This window comes from Leptosomus discolor, chromosome 8 (assembly GCF_034619465.1).
Source record: "Leptosomus discolor isolate bLepDis1 chromosome 8, bLepDis1.hap2, whole genome shotgun sequence".
Lineage (NCBI taxonomy): Eukaryota > Metazoa > Chordata > Aves > Leptosomiformes > Leptosomidae > Leptosomus > Leptosomus discolor.
The window spans coordinates 36,688,518-36,702,573 of record NC_141398.1 but is presented as its reverse complement, the minus strand read 5'-3'; the positions used below and the strand labels follow the sequence as shown (position 1 = coordinate 36,702,573).

Below are 14,056 nucleotides of genomic sequence, written 5' to 3'. Positions count from 1 at the left end.
CTAAATATCAGGGGAAGTGTTTCAAGTTATTTTATTTTGGAAAAAACCTTAATTTTTCTATATCACTCATAACTGGAACTATGAACCTCTCTATATGCCATTCCAATCTTAATGTTCTATTAATTTGGGACCAGCAGCTCAGTGAAGCTGAAAACCGGCCTAAAACACATTAAAAACTTAAATTAACACTTTATTGAAGAAGAATGGATATTTTCCTCCTTTGATCAAAGCCTGCATTTCTTTTCCAACTAAGTTGTAACATTTGACGTAAGGGAACATTTCAGTCAGAAGAAAGAATGCTAAAAATTAAATCAATTTTTTTTTAAACAATTGTAAACAGTAGCTTCTTACAAAACACTATAAAGTAACATGCTGAAGTTTATGCCACCACAGAAAGAGGAGCAAAATCTTAACCACTACAGTCTTTCAACAACACCAGCCACAAAACATGTCATCATTTCAACACTTGCAAACATTTAATGTTATCATTAGGGTAACTCTGCTGCTTTGAATATCAGCTTGGTTTGAACAGTAAGACAGCAAGGATTCAAGGTTATGCACAGTCACATAAAGGTACTTGCTCTCTATTTTACTGTAGTGGAGAAGCACAACTTAAAAACAGACTGCCAATATGTAATAAAATAACAGGCTGCTTTAAACTGCAGTCTCAAATTAAAGTTCTAACCTCTATACCAAAATCCTTCCTTACTAACCACAAAACATACCTGAAATAGTTAAATAGTTGTGCAATGTGAACACAGACTTTTGCAGATTCTTAATTTTTATATTTGCATTCATTAAGAATCACTGCTAACTATTTTTGCTTACCAAGTAATTAACGGTTGACTTTTCAATTGTCGTTTATGTAAATCTGTATTTCGGATGGAAACCAAAGGAAGCCACTCAGGAGGGCACAGAGAAAAGCCTCCACCTCCTCCTGCCTTCGCCCCAGCAGTTCTAGGACAAGGACCTATCCAGGTGTTGTCATCATCTTTCATTCCTCAAGCTTTCGGCCCACAAAGAAATATCAACAGTCTTGTTTGGCATTAACAATTTATTTTTAAGAAGTTTAGAAACTACACATGACACTAGGGTTTTAGTGCTAGACAGCACAGTCCCATTTCTCTACACTAGACCACGTGTCAGTTCGAAACTGTTTCTATACCAAACACGGGCTACACTTAGCAGATTCACTACCTTGAATGTCACTGAGTAGTGTTTTCATTCAAAGAGGTACAGGTACAGGTACAAAGAATACAATGAAAGATCCGCAAATGTCTTTCTCGAGCAGGCTTTGAGACCAGGCAACATAACTACTGTATTTCACACAGTTAGCCCTTTTAGGAATACAAAAGCCCAAAATTCTAGTCCAACACCTCTTTGTTGAATGAAGAAAGGAAAAGCAGTACAGTAAAACAAAGGTCTGTGTATGGCTTGGAAATATTAACCACTATGACGAGCTTTAACTTCTTCTCAACAGCCATGTGTTACATTTACGGAAGTTAAACCATTCTGAAACCGTCCAACAAGTACTCACTCTCCATAAAGAAAATATATTTTCTCACGAATTTTCACACAAGAAAACATGGTATTTTGTTACTGAACATTATTGCTGTTTGTTAAAACCCTATGATTTTATAAAACAAGCATTTCTTTGTTTTCCAGCACTGAAAGCTGCAAAAAATTACAAGATTATCTGAATAACAGATAGTTCTTAGAATTTCTTCCACACACTCTTTGGACAGTTAGCTGACACATAAAAAATGGTAGTAGGGTAAGCTCTTTTTACTCAGCAATTTCTTTAGCACTGACATGCTGGTCACAGCCAGTCCTCCTGCCTAGCAGTTTGGCAGAGGGGCACACAGGCTTTTTTAGAAGGTGTCAGAAACGTAAGAGCAAGCGAGTTACAAAAGCAGCTGCTTCCAGACCCACAGGTAATGCTGCCTCACCTGATTTATGAGGTGGGAAAACACTTCGGTATTCATGAACTCAGAATTCATTCCTGAATCTTTGGCCCTGAAGATACTTCCAGCAATGCATTTCATGAGCCAAGTTTACAGCATGTAAAAGCATTGTATCTTACATCTTAGCTTTTTGTGGTTTATCTTAGTTGCCCGCCACAACGGTAGCAACACAATTTATAACACGTCATATTCCTTCCAATGTGGCTGCCACAGCATGAGGTGAAACCCTTATTTTTGAGCGTGTTCTCACTGATCATACTCTACATCAAACCACTTCAGTTTCACAGCTCCCTTAATTAGCTGTGTCTGCCCAGTAACTCAGAAAACAGCACTCGTACCATCACTTTAGTAATAGGGTCCACTTTAAAAAGAGAGAGAATTCATAGCACCACAAAAGCATGACAAAAGATTTAGTCATTTCTCACCAAGAGTGAGCCAAATGCACTAACAGAAAATAACAAAATACAATTGAACTATAAATGCAAAAGACTACACACAAACCACCACGCTGATAAACCCCATTTTTTATTATTTTTAAGAGAAGGAAAAGCTAGCTTTTTGGCTTTGGTATTCCTGGTCCTTGTGGTACTACTAGGCAAAAAAAAGGCAATTTCCAAGGCTTTGCTCTTTTTCTTTCACCATCTTTCAAAACAGACACATTCCCCACAAAACCAAGCATTTTCAGACACTTGATCAGTGTGAACACTCCCCTTCAGCATGCTCCTCCTGTTTCTCCTCCCTCTACACCTCCCCAACAATCCCATAATTTTCTTTGAAGCAAGCCCTGACACATTGCCTATGCAACTTCTGTCTGAATATACTAAGGAAACCATCCATCAACAATAATTTTGTTTCAATAAAGTTGTTTAAAAAAAAAAAAAAAGCCCAAAACCGAAACACCACAACCTACAACTTCACTCTCTTGAGAATTTATCTAGAATAAATTAAGGTATTACTGCCTCCAGCTATTCATTACTGTGCCTTAGCAGGAGAGCCCAGTCTTCACAGAAAGCCAATGGATCATATGTGACTTTTTTTTTTCCCCCCTTTCTTTCCTCTTCTTTTCACTCTGCACCATGGGAAGTAAAATGCTAACACCTAAGCCACCTTGGGCGGATGACTCTTTCAGCGCTCCTACTTGCTGGTCACACATCGACACAGCAGGGAGCTCTGGCAGGACCAGAGCAGCTCTGCTCAGGCACAGCAGCAGGTCTGGTGGATGGTCCCGAAGGCCACCATTGGACTACCTTGCCCAACGAAGCAAGAACTCAAGCGTTGGTCTCTGCATGCCACCCACGAGTTCCATGAACACACACAAAAAAGCCTTTACATGTGCACAAGTGGTAGCCACTTATCTATTTCTGAGGCACTAGAATGGAGGGGAGGTAGATGGAAAATGCATTTCCCTCCCTGGGCAGCCTATCCCCTCTCTGCAGGTCAGTGTAAACACCACAGATTTAACTCCTCACATTCCGTACGTTGAATTAGAAGATTTAACACACACATGGAAGTACACCCAGGCAGGCCGCGTGCTGCTGGAGAGCAGCGCTCCCAATGCCAGCTTTCCACTTCCAAACAGGTCAGAGGGGCGCCTTCCCTCCAACAGAAAGCACTGAAATCCCACAGCTGGCTATCGCAGATGGCAGCCAAGGCCGCCGCCGCTCTCTTCTTGTTACTGCTTTGTATTTGGATGCCTTAACTGTGAAGAGAAGATATTTTATCCTGTTACCTCAGGGCTCATTCATCCAGAAGAAAACAAATCAAGTAAACCTCTCTTGGGCTTAAGATACCTTGCAGGAGAAAACCTGCAGATGAACAGTTCTGTTTACTAACAAAAAAAATGGTGGATAACAGCAAACAAAGAGCAGCTTCTTATGACAGAATAAACACTGGAATTTTTTTAAAGGTACAGAAAAGGAATTATTTTAGAATTCAAATGATTTAACACAGCAGTATAAAACTGGTTTGTGGTGTCTCTGGACAGACAGCATCTCACAGTAAAATGTGTAATGTAAGTAGTTAACATTCAAAATTTCTAAGAATATTAGCTACTTAGCAATGAAAACCTATGTTCTTTCACTTGACATAAACAAAGAAAGTCCATCCAGACACAGAAAAACCCGAAGATGTGCAAATCTCCAAAAGCCAATAAATACTTGCTTCAAAACTCAGAGGGTAGGTAGAACTTCTTCAGTAATGAATAACTTGGGTAGTTTGACTCAGCTGAAAAACTAGAAATACATTTTTTCCTGAATTGTTAGTGCTTCAGCAAACTAGATTTTCAATACTCTATTAAGATTTATCTGATCAAAACTTAGAAAATGTGTTCAAAATTCACACAACTTAAATAGCAAATGCCTTCAGAACTGGGAACAACAAGAATGAAGTTTTCATAACAACAATCATCATCTGATTTTAGAGCCATTCCTTATTTAGCTATTCAAAAAACAAAGTTCAGACAACACGTGCTAAAAATGTACTCTCCAAAACTGTAAGTTCCCCCATGCTGCTTTGTTATTCAAGCAATGGTATTTTTCAAATAAGGAAGTTAATTTATTATACATCTATAAAAAATACATTTAAACCTTTGCACGGCATTGCTAAAGACAGACTCCCCACTAAGCTGCCTAAGGCATTAACTGGAAAGAAGCAAATCCTGTGGCATAATCTAGGGTTTGGTGCATAATTGATAAAAATTGTGCAATTTCAGAAGACATTTGTCACATATTATATATAAATACACAAGTAAAAGCTCTAAAACTGAAGTCTCCCTTCTTAAACAGTGCTCAGCTCCCACAGAAAAACTGCCAGTCCCAGGAAGATCACAAATCCCACCCTAGCAGTGCAGATTGCAGTAACAGGGGGTTTGGGCGAGTTTTCTGTTTGGATCTTTTGTTTGTTTGTTTTACATCTGAGCTCATACTACACAGAAGAAAATCCTGAGGCAGATGTCTTCAAGACTTAAAAGTGTGCAGGATCTGTGTATACCTTATCTTTCAGAAAATGCTTAAATAGGTCCCTGCAATCTTAGCTCTATGCAATCTACAGCTTCATGACCGAAAGAAATCCCACCACTACATCACTAAATTCCACACCACCACCACCACTCCATCCTTTATTTAGCATTCAGGGAGTGAAAGAAAGGAAGATGACATTGAATTACAGCTGTCACCACCTCTGCCCTCCCAGCATGGCTGGGAAGCTTGCAAGAGTCCCAGTCAATGTCCAAAAACTCACTGAGCTCTTTGTGTGCTGGTCTCAGGAGCTCAGCTGAGGCTGTAAGAGGTTATAGATTGTGAGACTGCATGTGTCTGATAGGGATGAGCCATGGAGCTGCAACACTGCGAAGGCCCTGTGGCAAGGTGAGTATGCAGGAGGCACAAGTCTTTCACGCTGTGTCATGGATCACAACGTTCTGTCTGGTACCGTCATTAATACTCAGACTACTTTCTAATTTCAAGTTATACAATTGGCTTTCAGAAGACACTTGCATGTCATCTGTCTTTAAAACAAGGTGCTGAATAATGCAGTCTAAAGGGCTAGAAGGGAATTCACACAGACAGTAACTGACTTCTCCCCCACTGATGATGTGCTGTCAAGTACTTCAAGCACTTTTAAATCATTATGCAAGCACTTTTCAGAATTAAATTACAAGTGGGACATATGGCATGAAATGAAGGATCCAGACCACAATGCTGTCGTTACTGTTAAAATCCTGCATCATTCAAAATGTGAACAAATTAGATATGCCACACTTTTTGCACCGGTGCATTCTGAACCAGTAGTATCTAAAGCTATGGCTTTTGGCATTACATGGCTCACAGTTCAAGTGAAGTGCTTGTGCACTGGCAGAACCGCGCTGGTGCAAGAGCTGGTGAGGCCGACAGCACCGGGGCACTCTGAGTTACACAAACCAGACACTCTTCCATTCCACAGCCACTTTCACATCCCTGCTTCCTCCTGTTCCTCAGCTAAGATGTATGCCACTGCCTGTGCACGGGGTCTGCCCGCTGCTCCTCCACATGGAGGTACCCATCTGCCCCCCACAAATACTCTGCTCAAACTGACGACCCATGCTGAGCTGCCCTCCATTTTCAACTGAGAACAGCAGCTACCAAACTCACCCTCCCGTTCCTGCAGAATGAAGGAATATTTGAAAAGAAGAATCCTTCTTTGCCTTTTTTTTTTCCTTCCTTTTTTTCTTACATGTAAAATAAAATTTCTGGTCAAACATTGCTGAATTTTGTTTTAGGAAATCGCCCACTGTGGTAGACTGTGGATAAGGGATTAATCATGTTCTCTACATCGCTATTTAATTAAGACACACAAAAAAAAACCCCACCACGATAAATGGTTTTCCAGATTCCCCAAAGCTCTTCTATCATTTGTAAGTCAAAGACAAGCAAATGGGAAAAGCTGCTTTGAGCCCTAAAAGAAATAGCAAAACTGCTTCCATGTGTTTTAATCGAGGTCATGGGACCTTACTTGCCCTGTGGATCTATCTAGCCCAGAGAACACAGATGCAGAGACCTATATTCTAGAGCAAAAACATGATTCCAAGATATTTCCTTTGTATTCCAAGAAGGCTGAAGATACAGGACCCAGGTAAGTCCACACTGCTCTTTACATTTGTACCGAAAAGCAGAGCTGTGCTACCCTGAAGAAAGGATCCTTGTGCCAATCCCTCCTTTCAATCCACTGCCAGCAGAAATCAGGCGGCCGTGATTTGCAACAGCAGTGAAGGAAAGTCCACAACTGCACATTTCACTGTTCGGTCGTTTTTGCTCCTCCATTGCCAAAGCTCTCAATATGCAGTAGTTGAGTACCCTAAACCAAGTTTGAAACAGATCAAAAATCAAGCTAAGAGGACTTTGCTGTTTGATAATCATTACTCCTTTAAAATTGCTCTATTATAAAAGCTTCTTTAGTCTGCCTTGTTAAAGCAGTCAATAAAGAACATCATGTGATACCTTTCAAACACCAACTTAAAGTCAGCACAAATAAAAGATGACTTAGAAGAGGAGAGAATATTTAAAGAAGGAGCCATCCTAAAGAATATTTCTCCATCAATCTGCATTCCCCTCTATTCATTCACCTCCCCACCAGTCAAGTCAGGCAAGGACATGGAGTCTTTCCCCACACACACGATTCACCTTTAAGATAACTTATATTGTCGGAATATTCCAGGTATACAGCTGGCTGACAGACACCATTCCTTTGGAAATTACTTTCAATGGAAACTAAATTAATCAGTTGTAAAAGCAAAAACCACACTCTTCAAGTTTTAATTAGTTTTAACAGTTGAAGCAGCCAATCTCAGAACAACTGCAGAAACTGGAAAAGAGCAAACAGAAAGCTGAACTCAATGTTGAAACTACTTAAAGGTCTCCAACACATTAAATAATGCCTGGAAAGGTTAACTCTATTGCTTTGAGTGAGAAAAAGCAGATGGAAGCTTGAGCGCAGATTTTGGCTAATACATTAGCTTCCAATATTTTGCTTCAAAACATGAAAAGAACACCACATAATTAGGACAGATGTGTTTAGGAAGAAACCAGCATCTAACATGCTCTTGCAGGTAAAAAGACTTTCAAACCCACTACAAAAGCTTAAGACTTCAGAGCAGATCAGATTAAGAAAAAAACTTTCCATCTGACCCACAACATTTTCCTCTGGCACTTAATGTTTTAATGCAGCAGACCAGAGAGAAGGACAGATTTGAAATATTGTATTCCTATATACATATGAAAGAGAATCCATTGTTTCATAATGCAGGGAATTTCAAGTCAATAATAAAGAAACACTAAGTGGAGATGAAATTATGGCAAAAGAACGCATTAAGAAACACATGTAGTAGATGACACAGGCAGAGCCTGTAAAATAACTCCACAGTTAATTCAGCTTGCAAATGCTTTCTATCACTTAATCTAATTGTATAAGAATTATTAAAACACCATTCATTAAATCACCAATCTATTCTTAAGTATTCACATGTAGTTAAGCAGAATGTCAATAATTTAAAGCACTTTTTTTTACATCCTAAAGAGAATGGGTTATTTGTAGCATACCAGATGTTTGCTGACAAGGAAGAAAATATGCCAAATCAGCATTTTAAGCAAAACATAGAAATACATCCACATAATCCGTCTTGTTCAGATGACAAAGAGGTAGCCAATTAAATTCTCTGGGTTACATTTTCTGCACCTGCTCTAACCTTACTCTTTACAGGGATCAGACCAGCAGTGAGCTATTTTCTACACATTCTCTATAACAAAGACAAATCCAGAGAGGTGGTAGAAGCCCCATCTCTGGAAACACTCAAGGCCAGGTTGGACGGGGCTCTGAGCAACCTGATCTGGCTAAAGATGTCCCTGCTTACTGCAGGGGGTTGGACTAGATGGCCTTTAAAGGTCCCTTCCAACCCAAACTATTCTACGATCCTGTATCATCACCTTCCTGCAACATCCAAGAAGAACCAGCAACTTCTACCACCTAGCCAAGTGCCTCATTAATTTCACTCAAAGTCCTGTGTGGACTCTTTCTGCAAAGTATAATATATCAAAAGATGAGAATCGATGAAAGTATAACTAAGCCCTGACAACAAAAAGTGAAGGTCCCCATACCAAGAAGTTAAAAGGCTGTCGGGAAAAGAGGAAAACCTTCACAATGTGAAAACAGTATAAAAAACCCCATCAATTGGTTTAATAAAGAGAAAGTGTTGCATTCAGAGTCTTGAAAGTTTACTTTTAAGAAGCACTTTATGCTCACTTTGAGCTCTCTCTCAGACCTCAATAGTATTTCAAACATAATCAGTACCTGAGCCAAACCTCAAGGAGTGAAAAACATTGAACTCTTCCAACTGCTATGTCATTTCTAAAGATTTGATCATAGTGTCCATTATAGGAAACTGTTACAGAACGACATTTCCCCTTACTATTACTGGGACTTGAGCAGTTTCATAAAAAAAAGTGATAAAGACAGTAGCACCAGGTTAGTACAGAATTCACCTTTGTAAGAGCTACCTAAAGATAAGCTAGAAAACACTTTCCATGGGACAAAGGAAAGCGATGTGACATTCTCCTCTGACTTCCCCCACTGCCTACAAGAGCAAGAAAACCTTGCCCCTCCTCCACAAAAGAGGTGAAGACACCTTGTCACACCCCGCTAACCTGAGTGCAGACCCACAGACAGAAAGACCATATAGACAGAAAGACCAAAGAAAATTTTGGCAAGAAGCTAACCAGAAGAGGAACACCCAGTGACTCAGCTGACTTCATATAACAACCTCTTCTTCCCCCTTACCTAGAACAGCTTCTGAAGCTCACAGGTTTTTTGTAGATCACACAGTAGCTGAGGTGGGAAGGGACCTCTGGAGATCACCTAGTCCAATCCCCGTCCTCAAAGCAGGGGCAAGCAGAGCAGGTTGCTCAGAGCTGCGGCCCACCGGGTTTTGAATGTCTTCAGGGATAGAGACTCCACACTGCGACACATTACAGCATTTGATCAACCTCACTATAAAAAAACAAAACGTCTTTTCTTGTGTTTAAATGGAGTTTCCTGTATTTCAATTTGTGCCCACTGCCTCTTGTCCTGTCACTGGGCACTACGGAGAAGAGTTACACATAAATCATATACTGACAACATTTACTTGCACGTGCAGCAGGGACATCAGTCAAGCCCAGCACAGAAAGGTCTGCAAACACTCATTAGAGAAAGCAGCATACATATATTTTAAACAGGGTTATTATAAACCTGCCGCCAGATCCCAGAGTTAGGAAAATATTACATTGCTACTGTTACTGGCTCATTAATAAGCAATATAAATATTCACATCTTATATAGTCACTATAGGTCAGCCATGCTCAAACTTTTTTTATTTATTTATTTGACAATTCCCTTCTTTTCCATAAAGGTTTGCGAACTCCTAAATCCACTTTCTCTTACACATGCAGACCCCAGCTTCCAGCCTGTTCCAAACCTCCGCACCTCAAACTCCAGGCACCAGCCCCCTCACAGAGGGTAACAGTTCACAGTAGCTATTCCTGCCCAAAGGAGCAATACCACGTACCCGCTGGCCAACACCCACTCACTCCAAGTCTCCCCAAAGGTGGCACACCACATTCCAGCAGTCAGCAAGGCACAGGTACTGGCACCTCTGTGGTTTCCACATATCATCACATCACTGACTGAAGGAAATCATTACCTTCTCGATATAGCTACTAGAGAGGAGAGTTTGTGTGATGGAAAGGGAGACAGTCCTGGACACGCGGTAGGCAGCTTGTCATATTCTTTTTCCCTCAGAACACCACTCTAAGCGCTAGCTTCCCAAAGAGTTCATCCCTAGTAGCTGTTACAGACGTCTGCAGGAACCTTAGTAGCAAAAGGCTTGTAACTAACCGAGAAAATTCCAAGTTGTGCATGTATTTCCCCTACAACACTATCATAAGTAGTCAGAAGCCAGCTGGTGGAAAGTTTATTTTTAATGCAATCCTTCTACTTTTCCAGTACTTCAGTGACCATAAAACCAGACACATCAGTGACCCCTAACACAGACATTTAAACTGGAACTAGCTACTCATAGGGACATCAGTAACAGATGTCTGTCTTAATCCGAACAGATCTCAAGTTCGTTGATACACACAGCATGCTCTGCACTGCAAGTGGACCTGCAGCCAGCAAAACACACCTGCATCCACCCTGCTGGAATGAGCACCCAAGGGGTGACGAACAAGAGGCTCTGGAAACCCTCTCCCTACTTCAAGAGGCAGTCTGCTTCTATTTCACATTTTTCCAAAGGTCTGAGATACACATGCCAAATAAAGATCCACTAGGGACATATATGGCCAGGTGAACAGTCACCAATTTCCTTTGACCATTTCTGTTCACATGGGCCCACTTATTCCGCCAAGTGACCAGCTGGTTGCTACTTCCCAAAAATCAAACATTTAATATCAATGCCAGTCATTCTTCAAATCTTTATCTATTTTTTCTGATGAAGCACTAATTCAAACAGCTAGTGAAGGTTTCTAGAACATGAAAAAAGTGTCAGCATTACATAAACCCATTGCAACTCATGCATATTTTTTGTTTGTAGAACTTCCAGTAAATCAGAAGTTAGTCCAAAGGCAAACTCATGCTAATAAGCTAGACCTGGACTTTCAGATTAAATACATCACTCCTCTCCTTAACAGACTTTCACTCTAAGTCCCCTGACTTTCTAAGGCCGTTATCAACTCAAATCCAAATCGTACATATGCCTCCCTGAACAGGGCCTGCCTTTTTTTGTGGTACCTCTGTTTACACAGCTTATCCCTTATCACACTGACAACACTGGGAACCACAGCAGATGGTTCCCTCAGACACAACTCGAACAGGTTTTCTCCACTCCCCCATTCCACCTTTTTTTTTTTTTTTTGTGCAAACAACTGATAAGGAAGGCTGCTGCAATGATTTACTGATATCTGAAGTTGAAAATTGACAAAACGCAAACTGCCTTTGTTCCACCCCCTCCCCCCGCCCCATGAACTGCTTAACCTCTCAACTACTAAGCAACATAGACAAAGAGTAATAATAATTGTACAAACCATACAGTCTGTTGGATTACCATTTCAAACACAAGCAGTATTGGTTAATTTAAAGATCATTACTCCCTTTAAATGCTATGCCAGTTACAGCAACCAGCCTCCTACTACTACGTAAGAAAATACGAGGCATTCTTCTTTACTATTAAAAACACCCTCCCCACTGGTTTGGGAAATGCCTTTAAATTATGTTCAAAAACATTTCCAACAGTATACTGAAAACAGACTCTGAAGCAGAACTCAGAATAGAAACTGGGCATTTCATATGTAAACATCTACTTCTAACAATCCAGAGCAACCTGACATACTCAGTGACATAAAAACCAAAATGCTCTCAATATTGCTGTTAGAAAGACAGAGAGATGCTTAAAACTAAGCTCCACATCAATTCTATTAAGCAGGTCAGGCTCTTACTCCTGGAGAGCATGAATTCGCAAAACCACTATACCAAAACGCTGCTAAAAAAACCTAGAGGTTGGCAAAAGCATCTTAACTAACCATCTATGAAGAAGCATCTGCAAGTAGACAGTAATGAATCAGACAGACCCAGCGGGCTTTCTTAAATGTAGGTCATGCCTGTCAGACCATAGCAAAAGGCACAGCAACATTTGCTGAAGAGAACCCCGAGTTACTCTTGCACACAAAAATTTACTCTGTAGGCAGACACTATTAGTTACATAGTTGTGATGATTGCTATCTGATGCTTAAGAGGAACAGGAAGGAAAACCTGCACAGAAGATAGCTTGAATTTAAGAATGAGTCATAAAACATTATTTGTAACACTTCACACCTTGCATGCTTTTCTCTTCATAACGTTGCCACACAGAAGAATAATTTCTGTTTAAATCTGATACTTGTTTTATACCAGGGGTTAGAGAGGCAGGGGAGAAGTAGGCCCAAAAGGTGGCTTAATTTCTGATGATTTATGCCATATTAAGCTGAAGACTTGAATTAACTAATTACCAAGATGACGAATAGTTAAAACCTTGAGTATTATTACTCCAGGTACCTGCAGCGTCTTTTTCCTTGATGCACGTTTTCAGCCTGCTATTCTGGTAATTTTTTTTAGAACAAAAATCCCACAGAAAAATACTGTCTAATAACTTAAGATGTGGATACAGATAGAAGAACATGAGAAGGCATTAACAGAAGTACTCATACCAACAGCCTCATCCCTGGCTGCGTTTATTTTACTCGCACGAGTAACACAACAAAAAAGATCGTAAGAATTTAAGAAAAACTCCTGACAATCAAGAGCGTCACCAGATAAGAAACACAACTAGCTTTTCACTTGAATACCTAAAAATTGCATCGTTAACTAAGTATTTCTAAGCATAATACAGTGAATAGAACATACTAAAAAATATTTGGCTCTGCAATCACACATACGCATCTCCTGTTGTAAAATCAGGGAGACAAAGCAGTATTTCTTTCTGTCCAGAGGCAGGTAAGGCAAAAGAAAAAGTGAGGAAGCTCTTTTTTGCCCTGCAGATAGCTTAAAAACACATTCACAGTCAACCACAGAACAAGAAAAAGTGGGGTAAGATCCACCACAGCTGAATCTTTCTGGAAGGAAGGTACCAGATGAACCCACAAACACTATAAACAGGGCACAGTAAAAGACTGGAACAGATCATTTAATAATAAATCTCCACATTTGAGAAATTCTATGATTAAACAATAAAACCTGAATCCAAGCTACAAAGTTATCTAATGAAGGAAAGATTAAGAAGTACAAGCAATCTATTAGCTCATTCTTTGTTTAGCCAGCAGTCATTAATTACGAGTTCAAAAGTAAAAAAAAAAAAAAAAAAAAAAAGATGCTTCACTGGTCAACAGCAAAATTCCCCATTCAGAGTTCAGCTATTACAGGTTATCAGTGTTTACATTTCTTCTGTGAGTCTACCACTAAGACAAGTACCAACAAAAACCAGTATCAGGACGACACCTCTTTCAGATTGAAATATGATCCACATGCAGACTCAGTTACACCAACACAAACATTTTTATACTCATTTATAGTTCTATACAGACTGGGGTGGGTTTTGGGAGACAGGGTGCTCTTTGATTGTTTGATTTTTAGAAATTTATGTCCTCGATTAGTTTTGGATTCAAAAACACTGTCCACTTACCTGAACCACTTGGAGCTGAACACAGCCCTACAGGTAACAGTTTTGGGCCTAAGTTCATTATAGTCTCAACAGAAGAAATAAGATAGATGCTGTACCAATAAGCTTTCCAGTCTTCTAATCAGCGAACATGACCTTCATTAAGCATCAGTGTTATTCAGTATTCTTTTTAACAAATGAATAGAATCACTAGGAAGATTTTCCGTTATCATGTTATTACAAAAAGTAATCGCTACAGCAGCATATCAAAGTATTTATCACTTGGCTTTCTTGCCAGTAATTGTCATCACTGCAAACATATGTATGAACCTCAGTACTACAACACTTTAAAGGTCTTTGTCCTGACTGAGGAGTGCTTCAATGCTTGAACTTTACTTGACGT

General features: G+C 39.9%; 1 protein-coding gene across 1 annotated transcript in view; it reads right to left on the bottom strand.

The window, feature by feature from the left end:
- CDKAL1 (CDKAL1 threonylcarbamoyladenosine tRNA methylthiotransferase) overlaps positions 1 to 14,056 on the bottom strand; it is a 416,090-nt gene that overhangs the window by 379,838 nt on the left and 22,196 nt on the right. The window lies entirely within an intron of this gene.